Source organism: Acinonyx jubatus, chromosome B3 (assembly GCF_027475565.1).
Source record: "Acinonyx jubatus isolate Ajub_Pintada_27869175 chromosome B3, VMU_Ajub_asm_v1.0, whole genome shotgun sequence".
NCBI classification, from domain to species: Eukaryota; Metazoa; Chordata; class Mammalia; order Carnivora; family Felidae; genus Acinonyx; species Acinonyx jubatus.
The window spans coordinates 48,417,896-48,435,959 of NC_069386.1; the positions used below are offsets into that span (position 1 = coordinate 48,417,896).

The 18,064-nt window shown below is 37.8% G+C and overlaps 1 non-coding gene across 1 annotated transcript; it reads left to right on the forward strand.

Moving 5' to 3' along the window:
- The first annotated feature begins 17,419 nt into the window (after nucleotides 1–17,419).
- On the forward strand, nucleotides 17,420–17,545 carry LOC113602109 (small nucleolar RNA SNORA51). The gene has a single exon (XR_003423485.2). It is a non-coding gene; the product is annotated as a small nucleolar RNA SNORA51 (small nucleolar RNA).
- Nucleotides 17,546–18,064: the final 519 nt, after the last annotated feature.

Below are 18,064 nucleotides of genomic sequence, written 5' to 3' on the forward strand. Positions count from 1 at the left end.
TGGTGTAAGAAGATGGTCCAGTTTCATTTTTTTGCATGTAGCTGTGCAGTGTTCCCAACACCATTGTTGAAGGTTCTCATTGCATATTCTTGCCTCTTTTGTCAAAGATTAATTGACCACATAATCACGGGTTTGTTTCTGGCCTTTCAATGCTGTTTCATTGATCTATGTGTTTCTTTTTGTGTCATTACCATACTGTTTTAGTTACTACAGCTTTATAATATAACTTGAAATCTGGAATTGTGATACTTCCTGCTTTGCTTTTTTTTTTGCAAGATTGATCTGGCTATTTGGGGTCTTTTGTGGCTCCAAACAGATTTTAGGATTATTTATTCTAGTTCTATAAAAGAATGCTGGCTCCAGAGCCTGATTCATCCCACAGAATGCTATGCTCTCTCTTCATTGAAAAAGTATAGGAAACAGCTAATAGGGCCTCCACAATGGCAATAGCAGTTGGGACAGAGATGAGGTGACTGATATGACAAGTACTAATGAATTAGAACTGATAGGATTTGGTCTCAGTTAGATGTGGGGAGTAAGGAAAAGAGACAAGGATGATGAGTCCCTGGTTCCTGGTTGATGCTGGAAGAAGAATGCTTGTGCTATTCTATAATAAGGGGAAGATACAAAAAATGGAAACTGGTGCTGTATTATGATTTCAGTTTTGTACATGTGATGGGTTTGAATTATCTGGGGGAAATCAAGTTTCCCATTAGACAATTGAGTACACAAGTCTAAGCTCCAGGGAGAAGATAAGGCCTAATAGGACTAGGTAGAAGTCATCAGTATGTAAGTAGAGATGAAATTGTGAACATGAATATAATCCCAGAAAGAGCAGTGTAAGTTTCCATGGTTTAGACAGGCAAAGAGAACTCCAGTACTCTGGGGGATTCCTCTGTCAAAAAGAAAAGAATCAGGTTGTTGGGAATATTAAAACTGCAGAGAGAATATGGTGGATCATTGACATTGTTGAACAGAATGATAGAACCCCAGGAAGTGTCAACATATAAGGGCTGTCAGAGGCAGAGGAGCTGAGTCAGCAACTGAAAGTGACAAATAGCAGCCAGGGATACAAAAGGAGAAAGCTGTGATAGAGGAGTCAAGAAATGAGTTTCAAGGATAATGAAGTAGCTAATGGTATCAAATGTAGGAGAGAGGTCCAGAATTCTAACAAGATCAGGAGAATGTACATTGAATTTGACAATGGAGCTCACAGGGACCTTTCTTGGGTGACAGGGGAGTGTTAGGGGTGGAGTATTTGAATCCTTGCTACAGTGAGTGAATTTGCATAACAAAATTAGAGATAATTTAATTATCGTGAGTAAGTTGGAAGTGACAGAGAAGAGCTTTAGAAAGGTAGGTTGAGAGGTTTACATGGCTGAAGGAGAGTTTTAAAAAGATCTTGAAGATTTTAAGGAAGGAGATAAGGAAAACAGATAATAAGTTAGGTTGTAGTCTTAGTCTTAGAAAAAGTAAGATTTAGGAAGAGAGAAAACTCTTCCATTGGCAATGGAGGGGAACATGGTGAGATGAGTTCAGATACTGATACATACACAGATGTGGGGACAAGAAGATTAATTAATTCATGTCTCATATTTCATTCTGGGCCCCATTTGCTTTTTCTTCTGGGTCTTCTTTTTATTCTGGGTCTATAGCATCATTTTTACTATGTCTTCTGCTCTCATTTAAGTTCTAATGTTTGGGGCTTTGTTTTTCATACTATACTTGAGTTGGATTATAATATGAGAAACAATGTTTCCAAACTTTTATTTTGTATCATGGTGTTCTGGTAAAAATTCAATAAATGTCAAAGAAGCAGAGAGTTATAATACTCAATTATTATTAATGGGATTCATTATGTCATGCAAGATTGCTTTACTGAAAGACATTTTCCCCTCAAGATTCTAATTTTCATTTAATTTGTAAAGGTTTTCATACACACATAAAAATAAATGATAATTCACAATATTACTTCTAACTAGACCACTTTCTCAACCATACACAAAAATAAACTCAAAATGGATAAGACCTAAATATTAAACCTGAAACCGTGAAAATCCTAGAAGGAACCACAGGCAGTAATTTCTTTGACATTGGCCAGAGCAACATTTTCCTAAGTATGTCTCCTCAAGCAAGGGAAACAAAAGCAGAAATAAACTATTGGGACTGTACCAAAAATAGAAAGCATTTGCACAGTTAGGAAAACCATCAACAAAACAAAAATGTTACCTACTGAATGGGAGAAGATATTTGCAAATAATATATCTCATAAAGGCTTAATATCCAAAATAAGGAATTTATACAACTCAACACCAGAGAACCCCAAATATTCTGATTACAAATGGAGAGAGGACCTGAAAAGACATTTTTTCAAAGAAGACATCCAGATTGCCAACAGACACATGAAAAGATGCTCAACATCACTAATCATCAGAGAAATGCAAATCAAAACCAGAATGAGATATCACCTTGTCAGAATTGTTAGCATCAAACACATGAGAGATAACAAATGTTGGTGAAGATGTGGAGAAAAGGGAATTCTCATGCACTGTTGGTGGGAATGCAAACTGGTACAGCTACTGTGGGCAATAGTATGCAGGTTCTTCAATAAAAAAATAAACTAAATGTAAATGGACTAAATGCTGTAATCAAAACACATAGTGTATTAGAATGGATACAAAAAACTCCAAGATCCATGTATATGCTGCCTATAAGAGACTCATTTGAGACCTAAAGTCACCTGCAGATTGAAAGTGAGGGGATGGAGACCCATCTATCATGCTGATGGATGTCAAAAGAAGGCTGGAGTAGCCATACTTATATCAGACAAGCCAGGTTTTAAAACAAAGACTGTAACAAGAGATGAAGAAGGGCATTATATAACAATTAAGAGGTTTATTCATCAAGATCTTACAATTTTAAATATTTACGCCCCCATTTTGAAAGCACCCAAATATATAAATAAGTTAATAACAAACATAAAGAAAATCATTGATAATAATACAACAATAGCAGGGGACTTTAAAATCCTACTTACAGCAATGCACAGATCTTCTAAGCAGAAAATCAACAAAGAAACAATGGCACACTGGACCAGATGGACTTAACAGACATATTCAAACATTTCATCCTAAAGCATCCTAAATACACATTCTTCTCGAATGCACATGGAACATTCTCCAGATCACATTCTGTGCCACAAATCAGCCCTCAGCAAGTACAAAAAGCTCTAGAACATACTATGCATATTTTCATATCACAACGCTATGAAACTTGAAGCCAACCACAAGGAAAACTTTGGAAACCCCTCAAATACATGGAAGTTAAAGAACATCTTACCAAAGAATGAATGCATTAACCAGGAAACTAAAGAAGAAATTAAAAAATACATGGAGGCAAATGAAAGTGAAAACATGACAGTCCAAGACCTTTGGGATGCAGCAAAGGCAGTCCTCAGAGGGAAGTATATTGCAATTCAGGCCTATCTCAAGAAGCAAGAAAAATCCCAAATACACAACCTAACCTTATACCTAAAGGAGCTAAAAAAGAAAGAGCAAATAAAGCCTAAAGCCAGCAGAAGGAAAATAATAAAGATTAGAGCAGAAATAAATGATAAAGAAAGAAAGAAAGAAACAAACAAAAAAAAAACCCCACAGTAGAACAGATCACTGAAACTAAGAGCTGATTCTTTGGAAGAATTAATAAAATTGATAAATTCCTAGTCAAACTTACCAAAAAGAAAAGAAAAAGGACCCAAATAGATAAAATCATGAATGAAAGAGGAGAGATCACAACCAATATCACAGAAATACAATTTTAAGAAAGTATTATGAAAAATTATATGCCAACAAACTGGGCAATCTGGAATAAATGGACAAATTCATAGAAACATATGAACCACAAAAACTGAAACAAGAAGAAATAGAAAATTTGAACAGAACCCATAACCAGCCAAGAAATTGAATCAGTAATCAAAAATCTCCCAACAAACAAGAATCATAGGCCAGATGGTTTCCCAGGGGAATTCGACCAGCTATTTAAAGTTAGTACCTATTCTTCTCAAACTGTTCCAAAAAATAGAAATGGAAGGAAAACTTCCAAACTCCTTATGGAAGGTCAGCATTACCTTGATTCCAAAACTAGACAAACCAGACTAAAAAGGAGAATTGCAGGCCAATACCACTGATGAACATGGATGCAAAAATTCTCCACAAGATATTAACAAATTGAATTCAACAGTACATTAAATGAATTATTCACTATGATCAAGTGGGACTTATTCCTGGGCTCCAGGTCTGGTTCAATATTTGCAAATCAATCAACATGATACACCACATTAATAAAAGAAAGGTTAAGAACCATATGATCCTGTTTATACATGCAGAAAAAGCATTTGATAAAATGCAGCATCCATTCTTGTTAAAAACCTTCAACGAGGTAGGGATAAATGGAACATACCTCAACATGCTAAAGGCCATATATGAAAGATCTACAGCTAATATCATCCTCAATGGGAACAAACTGAGAGACTTTCCCCTAACGGTCACGAATAAGACAAAGATGTTCACTCTCACTATTACTAATTAACATAGTATGGAAGTCTGTGCCTCAGCAATCAGACAACAAGAAGAAATAAAAGACATCCAAATCAGCAAGGAAGAAGTCAAACTTTCACTTTTGCAGACGACGTGACACTCTCTGAAGAAAACCCAAAATGCTCCACCAAAAAAATTGCTAACACTAATATATTAATTCAGCAAAGTTGCAGGATATAAAATCAACGTGCAGAAATCTGTTGCATTTTTATACACCAATAATGAAGCAGCAGAAAAAGAAATCAAGGAATTAATCCCATTTGCAATTGCATCAAAAACCATACGTTACCTGGGACTAAACCTCACTAAGGAGGTAAAAGATCTGTATTCAGAAAATTATAGAACACTTATGAAAGAAATGGAAGAGGTCAAAGAAATGGAAAGCATTACATGGTCATGGACTGGAAGAACAAACATCGTTAAAATGTTTATACTACCCAAGGAAATCAACACATTTAAATGCAATCCCTTTGAAAATACCATCAGCATTCTTCACAGAGCTAGAACGAACAATGCTAACATTTGTATGGAACCACAAAAGACCCTGAATAGTCAAAGCCATCCTGTAAAAGAAAAATAAAACTGGAGGCTTCACAATTCTAATTTCAAGCTATATTACACTATATTACAAAGCTGTAGTCATCAAGACAGTATGATACTGGCACAAAAGCAGATACATAGATCAATGGAAGATAATAGGAAACCCAGAAATGGACCCACAACTATATGGTCAGCTAGTCTTCGACAAAACAAGAAAGAATATCCAATGGAAAAAAGACAGTCTCTTCAACAAATGGTGTTGGGAAAACTGGATGGAAACATGCTGAAGAATGAAACTGGACCATTTTCTAGCACCTTACACTGAAAAATAAATTCAAATGGATGAAAGACATAAATGTGAGACAGGAAACCATCAGAATCCTAGAGAACACAGGCAGCAACCTCTTTGACCTCGGCTGCAGCAACTTCTTACTCGACATGTCGCCAAAGGCGAGAAAACAAAAACAAACATGAACTATTGGGACTTCATCAAGATAAAAATCTTCTGCACAGCGAAGGAAACAATCAACAAAACTAAAAGGCAACCTAAAGAATGGAGAAGATTATTGCAGATGACATATCTGATAAAGGGTTAGTATCAAAATCTGTAAAGAACTTATTGTACTCAACACCCAAAAAACAAATAACCCAGTTAAGAAATGGGCGGAAGACATGAATATACACTTTTCCAAAGAAGACATTCAGATGGCTAGCAGACACATGAAAAGATGCTCAACATCACTCATCATCAGGGAAATACAAATCAAAACCATAATGAGATACCACCCCATACCTGTCTGAATGGCTAAAATTAACCAACACAAGAAACAACAGGTGTTGGCAAGGATGCAGAGAAAGGGGAACCCTCTTGCACTGCTGGTGGGAATGCAAACTGGTTCAGCCGCTCTGGAGAGCAGTATGGAAGTTCTTTAAGAAACTGAAAATTGAACTACCCTACAATCCAGCAATTACACTATTAAGTATTTACCCAAAGGATACAAAAATACAGATTTAAAGGCATACATGCACCGTAATGTTTTTAGCAGCATTATCAACTATAGTGAAACTATGGAAAGAGCCCAAATGTCGATCAACTGGTGAATACATAAAGAAGATGTGTGTGTGTGTTATATACATATATAACACACACACACACACACACACACACACACACACGTATATATAGTATATATAGACACAATGGAATATTATTCAGCTATCAAAAAGAATGAAATCTTGCTATTTGCAATGACATAGATGGAGCTAGAATATATTATTCTAAGCGAAATAAGTCAATCAAGGAAAGACAAATACCATATGATTTCAACCACATGTGGAACTTAGGAAATAAAACAGATGAACATATGAGGGGGGAGGAGAAAAGAGGGGAACAAACCACAAGATATTCTTTTTTTTTTTTTTAACGTTTATTTATTTTTGAGGCAGAGAGAGACAGAGCATGAACGGGGGAGGGTCAGACAGAGGGAGACACAGAATCTGAAATAGGCTCCAGGCTCTGAGCTGTCAGCACAGAGCCCGATGCGGGGCTCGAACTCACGGACCGCGAGATCATGCCCTGAGCCGAAGTTGGCTGCTTAACCGACTGAGCCACCCAGGCTCCCCAAACCACAAGATATTCTTAATGATAGATAACAAACTGTGGGTTGACGGAGGCAGGTGGTTGGAAGATGAGTTAGATGGCTGATGGGTACTAAAGAAGGCGTTTGTGATGAGCACTGGGTGTTGTATGTGAGTGATAAATAATTGAATTCTACTCTTGAAACCAATATTGTACTGTATGTTAACTAAATTTTAAATAAAACAAAAAATATGAAAGAAAATGAAAGAATAAAAATAGAATACATTTTCATTTTGGATCCTTGGTTTTAGAGAATGTTATAAGCCAGTGAAACTAGTAGACTTTTTTTTTTTTTAATGTTTATTTCTGAGAGAAAGTAAGACAGAGCGTGAGCAGGGGAGGGGCAGAGAGAGAAGGAGACAAAGAATCTGAAGCAGGCTCCAGGCACTGAGCTGTCAGCAGAGACTGATACGGGGTTCGAACTCGTGAACTGCAAGATCATGACCTGAGCTGAAGTTGGCCGCTTAACCGACTGAACTAGCCAGGCTCCCGAAATTAGTAGCCTTTGATCATGTAGCATCTGCTAGCTAAATTTGGTGTTAGATTCTTTAAATATATTGTCTAATTTTCCTTACAAACTTCGTGTATGTCCTGTTTTTACCATTGGAGAGATAATTATTGAAGATTACATGCTGGGAGGCTTAGGAGGAGTACTTTAAAAGTACTTTAGGGGTGCCTGGCTGGCTCAGTCAGTAGAATGTACAACTCTTGATCTCAGAGTTGTGAGTTCAATCCCCGTGTTGGGTGTAAAGATTGCTTAAAAATAAAATCTTTTTTAAAAAGCATTTTCATTGCTTTAAAAAAAGACAGCTTATTAAAAAAAATCCAGAAAAACAAGCATACAGAAGTATATACAGTAGGGATTATCTTTTTTTAGAGTTAAACAAATAATCTTCTAGGCCATTATCAGTTCTCTCTCTCTCTTCCTCTGTATGTATGTGAAGTATATATATATATATATATATATATATATATATATATATAGTTTTTAGAACTTATTAAAAAGAGTAATCACTCAATATATCCAATTCGGCAATTTGCTCCCACTCTATATTCATATATTTTTTCTCCTCTGACAACTTAAAATGCAAAATAATTTTACCTATTACTACTCCCTCCAATCATCTACTTCTGATCTGTTTATGCATAGGCCAATAGTCATAGGATTCAGAAAAACATCATCTGGACCAAGGACCAACTTCCTAAAAACTTCTAATAATAAAACAGTCTTTTGATAATAATATTTTTTATTGAAGTTTTTGTCCCTTTTTTTTGAGTGCCATTTTAAACATGAGCTTTAGTTATAAGCTTTTTTATATAAAAGTGACCAGATGTGTCAAACTTGTCTTTCCCTAAATTCAAACTGTGATGGACAGGTGGCTGGAAGATGATATAAAAATAAAACATATATATAGAAGTCATCACTTGGTTTTGTTTGGAAGGACACAAATTTTCATAACTTTTTACCTTTTACTGCTCACAGCACCCTGGCCTGCAATTTATGCTCTGTCTACTAGACAAGGTTAGAGTAGCCAGATGTCCCAGATTTCAATGGAGATAAATGGTGAAGTTTTACCCTGCACCATAACAAAGAACTACTCTATGATTTACAAAGTAATTATTGGGGCCATAAGATTAGCAATTTCCCATAGTGGAGTTGAGATCATTCTCCCCTTCCCCCCAGGGTGATTAGTTTCTGAGATATTATTTGTTTGGACACTGTTAACAGTCTTGGTCTAACATTTCCTAGTGGATTATTTTAAATGGAAAAAGAACAGCTGATAAACTGTGAACTATGACCTCTTAGTTAAATAGGATCCAAAAGGAAATGAGGAGAAGCATTCAGAATCTTCCCAGATTATATTCAAAAGTTAGTCTATTTCTTATTAAAAAATCTTTGCCTCTATACCTATCTTATTTTCTCTCCTTCCACTTAAAACCCTGAAAATAACTTGCTACTTCTTACTTCTGTTCTTTTGATTTTTGATGTATCTTTTCCTCTTCCTGTTCTTACCAGCTTCATTGTCATCCAACATGCCCACTTTCCCCACTGGTTTTGTGGTTCTGAGTGGAAATTTTTTTCTCACTTTTTTTTGAGCCTGAAATCCCAATCCTGGTAAAATGCCCTAACAATTGACCATTTATCATAAGAGAGCATTTGAGAATTTTCCTAGTCTCATGCCTGAGGAAAAAGAAAGGAACAGATTTTCTCGTGGAGCCTTGTGGTACCTCAGATGCCTCCTAAAGTCTGGAGACTCTGGCCAAGGGAGAGAAAATCTTCCTTTGACTTGGCTTGCTGTATTCAGTCTGTAAGCTGATTTGGTCTTCTGCCACTTCCTCTTGTGTCATTCTCTATATCTCGAAGTTAGTGGTTGAGAGCACTATCCATTTAGACAAGTGGCAGCTCATAAAAAAGAAAGTGAGATTTGGAAATGAAGCCCAGGGACCTAATATAGTTATTGTAGTAGCAATTATTTCTATAGTTCTTAGAAGTTGGGAAGACTGTCAATATGAATTTTGTAAGATACTTGGTAATAAGTGTTAATTTGAACTAGCATGATGTGTGGGATGTAGCCTATGATTGAGACACAACTTTGTTTTTGTCTCCCATCTCCTAGTAACTTGCACCTATCCCTGGATGAAAACTCCAGCCAACCCAGGACTCTTCTGGTCACTCTCAGGTAATAACATTGCCATAGTCGTTTAAGTTGCAAACACAATCTTAATTCAGCAATTGGAATGCCTAATGTTAGCAGTTGGAATAAATCAAAATGCTGACAGTTTAAAACATGAAGAAATTTCACCTTTACCATTAAATTCTTGTTATGGTATTACATTTTCCTCCCTTTACCTCCCCCCTGCCCCATGCTGGCTGCTTGCAAGGGGAAAAGGGGATGTGCTGTTTCTTCACTTTTCACAAAAGTGAAAGATATTTAGCTTTGTGAATAATTCCCCTTTGCCTTCCAGACTCATCAACAATATTCCCTTTTTGAGAAATCTATTTCTTGCTCCTAGAGAGGTAGGATAGTATAGTATGGTTAAGAATGTGGAATTTTGTGTCTGATTGGGATTAAGCTTCTAACTTGGGGAAATTTCCCTCCTCTGAACTTCAGTTCCTGGTATGTTAAATAAAAACACCTCATTGAATTACTGTGAATATTAAATGAGTTTGTGAGTGAGAATAGCCAAATATAATGTCTGGCAGATATTTACTCAATAAATGTTTGATTATGGTCACTTTTTGTGTTCCAAGCCCCAACCCCTTTCTGATTGTGGTAGGTATTTCTAGTACTCTTCCATATCTGTTTTTTCTTTCCATAGCATCATTAGTCTGGGAAGATGACTCCACTCAGGCATAAGCTGGGGCAGGAGGCTAGAAGTGGACCCTGTCAGAGACCACCCATATCCCACTGGCACCTCTCATTTCCGTGCGCTCCAGTCCACTAACCAAGCACTAGCCCCATGACTCCGCCTAAGGGTTGCTTCTTGCAACTGCAGCCTGCTCTGCTGTGCATGGGATAGGCCAGTTGTAGAAGAATTATGTCCTCACCCAGTGAATACCCCAGCTCCTTTATTCCTCAGGTGGGATACTTGTAAGGCACATGTTCCACATTGTTTCTCAAAGTTTTCTGGTGTGATTGAACTCCTGTTGCCCATAGTGGAAAATTACTTGATAACATACCGTATATTGGCTTCCTTTCCTTTCCTGTAGTTGCGGATTGGGTGCATTAGCCTGCAGGATGTTTATCAAGAGTTCTTTTGGGATCAATACCTGTGCAAAGGAGGGGAAAGAAGCAGAGTAATAGAGGGAGAAGTTGGACCATAATGCAGTCCAAACAGAGCCTCCACTGACCCCTTGGGGAGCTCTGCAGTTAGAATGCTCTTCAGAGTTGTCCCGAGTTGGGGGAGTGGGTTGGGCATTTTAAACACTACATTGATTAGTCACTGGGTATGAGTTGTGCTTAGGAGGAAGCCTGACCTTGGGAGAGGCAATCTTCTTCAGACAAGGCAATCTCCAAAGAAGGCCGATGGCTGAGGCTCTTTTAGTAACACTTGAAGACTTTCTTCTTGAGGGAAACTGGACAGTGCATCACAGTGCCAAACATACCTAGGTTGCCCATTCCTCCACCAGCGTTGTCTGAGCTAATCTCCAAAATAAACCACTTGACCTTGAATCTTTTTCTCAGTGTTTGTTTCAGGGGAAACCCAAGCCAAGATAGAGCTTTCACAGTACTACTTGGAGAGCTTACTATGTGTCCACTGATGCTGCCAGTTATAGGAAACAGGGATGTGATTTCTGTCCAGGGAATCCAAAGAATAGACTGCTTTGCTGGTGGGGGCAACAGAAAGGTTACTGTGTAGCGGTTAACCTGTATCCCTTTGTTTTTGGGGAAAAGAGTGAGTGTGAGTGTTTTCCATGGAGCAGAGATGGGCCTTATGTGAGAGAGAGCCTGAGTGGGCTTGGCTAGGTCTTGACCAGCTGGCAAAGGGCCCCTGTAGCAAGAAGCTGGGGATGGACATCAGATTCCTGGGGGTATGGAGAGAGCACATGTGCCTATCCAATGTAATATAACCAAGAAGATTAATAAAAAAAAGTCTTGAATCTAATTCCTCCTGCCTACATTAATTATAGAAAACCTAATTTATTTGCACTATACAGTAACAGTGTCCAGGGGTTTTTCTGGACTGCTGATCTTTTCACATTCATCACTCCAGCTATTTGCATTCTGGCAGCCAATCCAGACTCTTTATATGAAGGATTAACTATTCCATTTCAGGGCTATACTTTCTTTTTTTACATTCCCTTTTGATTAAATCCACCACAGAGGATAATAGAATAATCAAAGTTGTACTACCTCTAGTCATGATTGTACTATTATTCTTAATCAGGGCGTTCCAAAAGACCATATTAATGATTTATATTTTCTACAGTAGACGTCACCACACAACAAATTTCATAACAGTTCACTATTTCTAATTGTATGATATTCAATCAAACATTTGGCAGCTTATTGTTTGCTTGGGTTGGTCAGACCAGGTTAACTGGAGTCCTTAAATGTTCAGTCCTTGTGCATAAGTGTTCAATCTGGGTGGTATTCCCTTGGCCAGCAACAAATGTATCATTCTGGAACATCATATAAAAACCAAATTCAGCAATGCCACAGAAGAAAAAAAAAAGTTTTAATTAACACTTTATTCTCCATCTCCCCAACTTTGGTATAAATGTTATGTGATTTCCAGAGATTTTGATTTCCATGTAGTTATATTAATCCCCAGATACATCATAAATGTTGAAAGATTTTAAAGCATCAACTTAATCCCATTTTGCCATTATATTTTTAATGAAAAAATAAAATTTTGGTGAGTAGTTAAGGAAGTGAATCAAATTCCAGTGACGTCAATATCTTCAATTTAAAAACATACCTAAACAAAAAAGCGGGCACAGTGCTTTTCAAACTTGACTATACACACAAATTGCCTAGGGGCCTTGTTAAGATGAGAGTTTTTATTTGATAGATCTGGGGTAAGGCCTGAGATTCTGCATTTCTAACAAGGTCCCAGGTGATGCTGATGTTGTTGTTTGTGGACTGTATTAGGAATAGCAAGGACACAGAAAACTTTTTAAGCCCTTGTGAGTTTAACCAAAACGTTCACTTTAACAATTCTTCATAAGCCAATTTGCATAAAGCTAGGCTAGTTACCCAACTGCTCCAGGGTTAGAGACTAACTCTCTCATTAAATACTAAGATGCCATTGATTGCTAAATGAGTCATTATTTTGTGTGCTGCTAAGAAGGGAAAATGCTGATAATTAAACTATAATGCATCCCGATTTCAGAAATGTTAAAATATGAGTTTTAGAACTGAAGAAATATGGTGATTTCTCTGATTTCTTTCCAGCTATTTATCCTCTCCTAGGTACTTTTCCTATGAGGTAAGTACTGTGATTACCTAATTTTATACAGGCTTGGAGTGAAATTACTTTAAATGGCATAGCTGGAATTTGAACCCAGATCTTTCTGAGTGGGGAGCCCATGCTCTCAACCTCTCCCCAACAGGAAGGGCTCTTGTCCCTGAAGAAAATGTTCCCCTGTGCTGTCTCCCATGGCATTCCCTTAAGGTAACTGCACCTACAATACTATCTGTGACTGCTGTATGTCCCATTTAAACACATCTTTTTCAGCTTGGCTTCTTGTATTCATCACTCTACTGAAGTGGTTTGTCTTAAACTCAACAGTGACCTCTTTACTTCCAAATCTAGCAATCTGTTCTTTCAGTTTGAATTTTCCTCGACTTAATCCCTATCTGACATAGCCTACAATTCTGTCCTTGAAACTCCCTCTTCTGTGTTTTGAGTAACTTGCTATTTATGTTTAATGCTTCTCTGGTTATGAGTAAATCTTATTTTGGCTAACCTATTTATTCTCAGCTTTTTCCTTTGCAATGGTGTATCAGAAATGTATGACAAGGATCCAGTTGGTTTCTAAATCCTCACTGAATTAAAGTGATGAATTTGGGGGTGCAAAACAAACTTTGACTTTGAAATCATGGATCTTGCTAGAACCCTCTCTTCTTTGCTCCTGTGTTGTGCATATTTTTATTATTGAGTTTACAGTGTTGTATTCTAATTATGTTCACTTGTCTTTGAATCCTACTTGATTGAAATCCTTGTGGGTAGAGATTGTATTTTATTTCTGTTCCTCCAACCCCTGTTCAACGCCTGGCATATAAATGATTCAACACTGCTGAGGCAGAACCATAATTCACTATTTTAGTGGTAAGAGAAACCGTTTCCTGATATCTTGTGTTTCAAGGAAATGTTACTTATGAGGCCTCTAGCCCAAGGAACAGATCAGTCAGGATAGATCAGGGGACTGTGGTGATGTCTTTTCTCTTTTTACATGGAGACTTCATAGGTCCCAGATTGAAATTAGTCTTGAATTATTTGCTAGTTTTTGGTAGCTAATTTGGAAGTTCTGATTTTTTCACATATGAGGGTAAAATTAGCCTTTGTCTGGACGACAAACTCTCCTATTGGAAAAAAAAACCATCAAAGGTAACCCTATAATATCCTTTAAAAGATCGTTGTATCAAAGATTGTAGGGTTAAAGATTCTGTCAAGAAATGGTTCCCAAGAATTTTGGATCAGTTGCTTTCTGGAAGTGCTCAACTTGTCCTTCTCAAGGAGCTTCTTTTCCTCATATCATCTGACTCCCTTAGCCCATTCACAGCTCAGACTAAGAGGATGTAAGTCTGGGGAAGATTAGGTCCATTATGGGCTAGCATGATGGGCTTTCATCACTCTTCAGTTTGTTGGGTCATTTTGATTAGATTTGATCCAGTTCATTGTCTGCTTCTGAAGCCAGTCATGTATATCCACAATTAATGGTAATTCAGCCATGAAACAAAGATGTTTTTTAAAAGAATTGAATTGAATATTTTTTAAAAAGAGGGCAATGACATAATCATTTACCCTACTATAAATAATTTTAATGGTTGATTTTAGAGTCCATTATACCTATTTCTCCTTTGTTTTGTCAAATGATTCAAGTTCAATCCATAAAGCACTTTTCTTTTTTTTAATTAAAAACATTTGTTTTAAGGGGAGCCTGGGTGGCTCAGTTGGCTAAGTGTCTCACTTTGGCTGATGTCATGATCTGGCAGTTCGTGGGTTTGAACCCTGCTTTGTGCTCTGTGCTGACAGCTCAGAGCCTGGAGCCTGCTTCCAATTCTGTGTTTCCCTCGCTCTCTGCCCCTCCCCCACTCCTGCACTCGCTCGTGCTCTCTCTCTCTCAAAAATAAACATTAAAAAATAAAAAAGTTTGTTTAATGTTTGTTTATTTTTGCGAGAGAGACGGAGAGCACGCTTGAGCAGGGGAGAGGCAGGCAGAGAATCTGAGGAAGGCTCTGATCTGTCAGCGCAAAGCCTGACGTGGGGCTCCAACCCACCAATGGTGAGATCATGACCTGAGCCCAAGTTGGATGCTCAACCCACTGAACCATCCAGGCGCCCTGTTATATCGCACTTTTCTTAAGCCACTAATTTGTCTGCAGAGCTGCAGCTGCAGAATGTTTTAAAAACAACCCAGGTAGCTGCAGAGGCCATAGAGAAGCATTGTGGCAGGAAGGCCAATAGAGGGCGCTGGGCTATTTGAGATAACTTTGGAAGAGATGGAGAAGTCTGTTACCAGCCTTTCAAAGAGAAGGAAAAAAAAAAAAAAAAAAAGAAGGCACACAACGTTTTTTATCTAATTCTCTGAGGAGCACAATGGAATTTTAAAAAGTGAAAATGGAAAAATTATCTTTAGGTCTGACTTCTCTGCAATAAAAATTTTCAATGCTGGCTGTTGATCAGTTACAAACATGTCATACAACCTAATGTGTACACACTCTCCTCTCTATTTCATTTTGCCAGGGGGGCGATAGTAAAGTATTTCAATTATTCAAAGATCAGACTGTGGAAGTAATTTGACTCTTGTAACTTTGTGGGTGACAGTTGGAATAAAAGAAACTCTGAATATGTAATATCTCGTTCCTAGTGAATATCGTTTTTCCTTCTGGAATTCTGCTTACCTCCAACCATTCCTTCCCTCCTATCTTCTTTCAGAAGCTGGAGTTGGTGCTTAGTTTCTATAATCTTCTTTGGGGGAACGGATTGGTAAACTTATTATTCTTGTTCCTTCTCTTAGTGTCTTTGGATACCGAGATTGATTCTTGCCCCTTGCCTTATTTTCTGTCTTTTCTCAGAGACCTCAGTTGGAGAAAGTTAGGAAGAAGGTGGCAGATAAAGGAAGCTGGGGCAGTGGAGGCTGACTGAGTTTGGAAGATATATTCAATGGCTTTCTGGTTGGTTGCTTGGGTCTCTCAATTCTTTCTCCACACTCCGCCCCCTTCGCCCCCCAAACCTGCTTTGGTCACATAGCCAAACTTCTTTATTTTAGCCCTAGCAGCTCTCTCCCTTTTCATTCCATACACATTTCTCCAGTACACTTTCAGGCCTCTGATATTTGTTGTCTCCTAAAATTGTTTCAGAGTTTTCCCTCAGATAATGTATCATGGTTACAGCTCGCTGGGTAGGTAGGCGATTTTCACTGCTAAAGGTCTAAAGCATCTCATAAAAACAACTTATGCATATATTATCAAAGAAAAGCAAAAACTTGTAATTATCTCAGACCTTTAAAATTCGTTATAGCAATATAAAAGTGCTCTTAAGCAGGGAATGCTCCATCTTTCCTTTGAATTCATCTATACTTTGTTTTAATCAAATGAATCTCACCGGTTCTGAAACAGTTAAAAATTTATAAAACCTCACTCATATTACTTCAGTGGATTCTTGCTCTCAAGTTCTTTAGGGATAATAATTTATCTTCAATAATTTATTTTGAAAAGAGTCATATGACTTAAAATAGGATGGTTGTAAGGTAATTTATTCATTTGAAGTTAGTGGCAAATAGTTGGTTAGGGCAAGCTAGCTGAAACAGAGATTGAAATATCCATTAAGGAAAAAGTTTAGAACGCTAAAATTTGACCCCCAGAATAAGCAGCAGGAAGAAGGATGGATAATGGGGAAAAGCAAATAAGAGATTTAGAATGAGATATGTTTGTTTTTGAGAATTTATCTTAAAGAGTACCTATAAAAAATTATGAAACATGAAATGAATATAAAAAGTCAAGGAAAAATGAATTATTCTCTTCTCCTGAGACAGTAAGAAATGGGTAAAGGGAGTAAAGTAATGTTAAACTTAGGACTTTTTGTAAATTACCTCTATTCCTAAAGCACATCTACACTTTTCTCTGAAAACCTAACACATTTCAATTCTCTAGCTATAAATGCCTTCATACAGGTTGTTTTAAATTTTTTTTAATGTTTATTATTTTTGAGAGAAAGACAGACAGAGTGTAAGCAGGGGAGGGGCAGAAAGAGAGAGGGAGACACAGAATCCAAAGTAGGCTCTACGCTCTGAGCTGTCAGCACAGAGTCCGACACGGGGCTCAAACCCACAAACCATGAGATCATGCATGACCTGAGCTGAAGTCAGACGTTTAACTGACTGAGCCACCCATGCGCCCCCATACAGGTTGTTTTATAATGAATTTCCAAAGGTATCCTTTACTGCACTTCAGAGTATTGTATTCTATAGGCAATTAAATCATTATTGGTCAAATTGGTATAGAAAGGGGAGCTCTCCCTTTGGATAATATATGATTGAGGTTTGGTGTAAACTCTAAAATTCTGAATTTTCATCCTCAGTAGAATTCCATTTTGGATGCATCTTTTTATTAATAATTACTTGATGCCAGTTGTGTCAGAGTTTTGTGTTTGGTCTGGGCCTACATAGTAGAAGGGCAACCATAGAAAGCCTGTTGTGACTTGAGTCTTTAGCTGTGAAATGAGGGACCCTGAATCATCCGCTCTGCTTCGTTATTAGCAGGGCCCCTAAACCTGTTTTAGGCATAGTCGTTGCAGATGTTAGTATCTTATTAATGCTATGGGAGGGGCATTGCCCTGTACGCAGATCCACCACAAGATCTGTGTTCTAGGATATACATGGTTCAGTATAAGCAGGGTAACAGAGTGTGCTGGAGTCACTTGGCAAAGTACTGGTTTTAGAGATGAGATCTAGGAGAAGAGTTGGCCCATTCAAAACCTGAGAGTGCCTACCACAGACTGTGTTCTTCTACTGATGGTACAGAAAAAGGAGGCAGAGTAAATCTACCCATATACACCACAGCCCAGGCCCTTTGCCTGTATTGTGAATGGGGAGACATGGAGTTGGGGAAAATATTAATTAATTAAAAAAGAAAGAAGAAAAAAGAAAAAAAATCCCTGAGGCTGTTTGCCTCAGTGGCCTCAGGTAATCTGTATATTCTCTTTGGGAGGCTGGGACGTTGAGAGGAGTGGTTGTAGGATAGAAGTAGAGGGATGCTGATTGCAGGAACCAGAGGTATTTCCCTCTTGGTGGAAGCTTGGTTGATTTGGAGAATATGACAGATGCTTTGGGTTTGGAAGTAAGACCTAGAGTAGATGGAATGGACTACAGTCCTTCAAATAAGAAAGCTGAGTGCTGGGGAGGAGGGGGGATTGGAGTCATTAATTGGCATTTTGGTAGGAGTTTATGGTGTGTAGGCAATAACCCTAAAATCTTCATTCTTTGGCCTCTTCCTTCTCCTGAAGGCTTGGGAGAGGTGTCTTGAAATTACAATAAGAAATTAGTAGAGCCAAGAGTTCTACTTTTAGGTAGAAATGAAGTTTTGTTGAGGAATTGTCATCATTTCCAAGGAAGTCATGA